The 3,448-nt window shown below is 52.7% G+C and overlaps 1 pseudogene; it reads left to right on the plus strand.

Moving 5' to 3' along the window:
* The first annotated feature begins 1,255 nt into the window (after positions 1–1,255).
* Positions 1,256–3,178, plus strand: LOC127214604 (patatin-like phospholipase domain-containing protein 4; annotated as a pseudogene).
* Positions 3,179–3,448: the final 270 nt, after the last annotated feature.

Below are 3,448 nucleotides of genomic sequence, written 5' to 3' on the forward strand. Positions count from 1 at the left end.
CGTGATCAGAGTGCTATTACCATTTACCTACCACCCACAACAATGGTGTGATTCAGAAAGTTGAGTTTCTGGGAACAAATGTAATTTCTGATCTACAGTAATTTCTCAGGTGTGCATGATGTTGAATTTTACGACTCAACTCTGCGATGTTTCATTGTTTCAATTGGTGATGATGACCTCCTTCATGATTGGAGTCTGGCCATGCTTCCCTTCCAGTTAAATGCTACATAACCTCTTTATTGTGACAGTTAGCTATTACTGACTTATTTATTTAATTCTTTAAATTATTTAAACGACAGAGAATGCCATCACCGATTATGATTAGGGTGCAAATATCTGTCAGGGACAAGGTTAGGAAAGTTGTAGACATGGGTAGAGCATTTTCTGAATGATCTATGCATCTCACAGAGTACTAGGGATGCTGGGTGATAAGAGTCCAGAAGTCTGCATGGTGCCCTCTGAGAAGTACAAGGACTTCACCAAGGCCGGCATGGTGGTCTGGGTGTTGACTACCTGCTCTTCCTCCACAGCTTCACATCAGTTGTGACCTACGATGAGAAGAAGTAGTGGCACAAGGAGGTCGGCACCATCACCAAGACCTGGCAAAAGGATGATGACCCAGAACACGGAAGAACATCTCTCTCTCAGCTATGCTGGTGATGCCCCTGTTGCTGCCATCTTTTCAGCTGATATCAACATTTTGGCTACTACTGCTACGCCAGGATTGGGCCCATTATCTCAGGTCCTGCCACACCACAACAGAGATTCAGGTGCTGGTCATGATGCCAGGCCAGCAGAATTCTTCAGGCAAGACAGTATGATGATCTGACGATTAACCTATGGAATTTTTAAAATCCGTGATGACAGCATACTTTTCCATACCTGGCAAGTCTGCCCAGGAATTGATGATACAAAAAAGTTCAACAACTTACATATTTAAAGATGTAATTATTAAATTGTTTCATTATATAATCTGGGAACCCTGAAGTTTGGTGCCACCTTGTGTGACTCAAGTGTGACAGACGATCTAACTATCTGATTATTTCATTATTCAAATCTGTCTTTTTCTACTCCAGGAAGAGTGGAGTCTGCATCCACCGTGTTGGTGTTAAACTGTCTCTTGTGATTTCATTATTTATTTATTTCTTGATATCAATGTTGATATCATTTTGTTATCTCTCTAGGGGTGAATTATGAGAAATTATCTCTTTATTCATTCATTTTATTCCTCAAATCTGTGAGAAAGAATGCAATGATGCCATTGCTGCAGATGCTGAGGGAGAAGGCGCCTCCCTGTGCCATCACACACAGAGCGACCGCCCGGCCAGGCCCTGCAGTGCATGCAGGGAGTAATAGTTCCTGGCAGTGGCCATGGGAACAGAGGCTTCATGCAGAGAAGCTGCCATCTTGGTAGGACACTGAAGGGCGCTGGCGCACCAGTGAGGACACAGACAGTGACCACTGTAGGCGTAGCAAAGGATGCTGGGAATCATAGTCCCCTTCCACCCTGAGATGGGCGGGGCTCCGAGACTGCGGGGAAAATTCCACAGTGTGGGAAGCTGAGGGGATGTCGTCGGCCAGTGACATCACAGGGAGCAAGGTCCAGCGCGCAGCCTCCTGGGAAACGTAGCCCCAGAGAGCAGCAGTGAAGACAGAGGCCCCATTTCTGTCATTCTTTTTGTGAGGGGGCGTGGCTTCCTTTCCTCACGTGACCCCATCCTTCCCCCGGAAACTCCGCCCACACGCCCCATAGGCTCCGCCCCGCCCCGGATAGCCCCGCCCTTGCACCTGTCTTTCAGGGCCTGTGGCTTCCTGGGCATTTACCACCTGGGCGTGGCTGCAGGGCTGTAGGCACATGGGGCGGGGCTGCTGGGTGATGTCAGGGGCTAAGCAGGGGCGTCGGGCGGGGCCCTGGTGGCAGCAGTGCTGCTGACTTCCCCTGAGCAGCTGGAGGTGAGTGTGGGCGGGGCACATGTGACATGTTACATGTGACATGTTACATGTCAGGGGTCACGTGTGTGGTTCCCACCCTTCCCACAGGCCTGCACAGGCTTTCGCACACAGCCTGGCCGAGGATGCCAGGCAGCAACCACTGGGCGCGGCCACACCCAGCTTCCACCTCATGGAGCGGCTGAGGTGCATGGGGGGGGTAAGGGGGATGGGGTGGGGCACACGTCACATGGTACATGTTACAGGTACATGTTACATTCTGTGGGTCACGCCTGTGGATCCCATGTTAGGGGTCACAGGTCACATGTGTCCCCCCTCCCCCGCACCATCAGGGACGGCCTGGAACGGATCCTCCCAGCCCATGCTCATGTCCTGGTGCAGGGCCGGCTCTATGTGTCCTTGACTGTGGTGAACACATTCCAGAACCGCCTTGTGTTCCAGTTCCCGACCCGTGAGGACCTCGTACAGGTGAGGGGGCGGGGCCGCAAGTGTAAGAATGTGTCATGTTCAGTGTTTCCTACATGTATGTTTCATCTGTGTTTGCACATGCGTGTTGCATGTTTGCACATACGTGTATTGTTTTTGCTCATGTGTGTCCCACGTTTCCCCTCATGCGTGTCCTATGTTTCCCCTCATGTGCAGGTCCTTCTCGCCAGCTGCTTTGTCCCCATCTACTCAGGGCTGAAGCCCGTGGAGTTCCAGGGTCAGGTGGGCGGGGCGGTAAGGGGCGGTGGGTGGGTGTGGTCACGCGTGTCTGTAACATGTGACCCCGAACACGCGTGTATATTGTGGCCATTCCTCTCATGTCCCCTGGCCCCCCATCTCCCCAGCCCTGGGCAGATCGCGCAGCCTCCCCCCTGCCCCCTGGAGGTTGCACCCTCACCGTGTCCCCATTCTGTGGACGCCATGACATCTCGCCCCGCGACCCTGGCCAAGGTCTTGGCTCGTGCGTGCACGTGACTGGACAGGACGTGGAGGTGAGCCGTGTGGGGCTTCCGTGGCCACGCCTGTCACAGCATGCTAGCACCAAACTCACTTCCAGCCCAGCCCACACACACTTCTGGCTCCACCCACACTCATTTCCGGCCCCGCCTAGATCTCCACTGCCAATGTTGCCCGCCTGGCCCGAGCACTCTTCCCGCTGTTCTTTGGAAGCCTGGAGTCCCTGTACCATGATGGCTTCTGCGACGCCATGAGCTTCCTGTGCTGCGAGGGCCGCTTCTGGTGAACAGGTGTGTGTGCACACATGTATGTAGCTGAATAAATGAAGTCCCTGTGATTTACATGCTTGTCGTTTGTTTTACACGCATGTCGTGCCTGTGGCTTCTGTGATCCTAATGCGCCAGCTCCACAACACTTATGTATGTCGCGTGTACACATGACATCCCGGCTGGTGCCGCCTCCATTACATGCAGTTCACATATGGAGTCATGGTGTTTCCATGTGAGCCAGTGCAGTGCGCATTGGAACCTGTGTACATGGCATGTGAGCACGTATA

This window comes from Phodopus roborovskii, unplaced genomic scaffold (genome assembly GCF_943737965.1).
Source record: "Phodopus roborovskii unplaced genomic scaffold, PHOROB, whole genome shotgun sequence".
Lineage (NCBI taxonomy): Eukaryota > Metazoa > Chordata > Mammalia > Rodentia > Cricetidae > Phodopus > Phodopus roborovskii.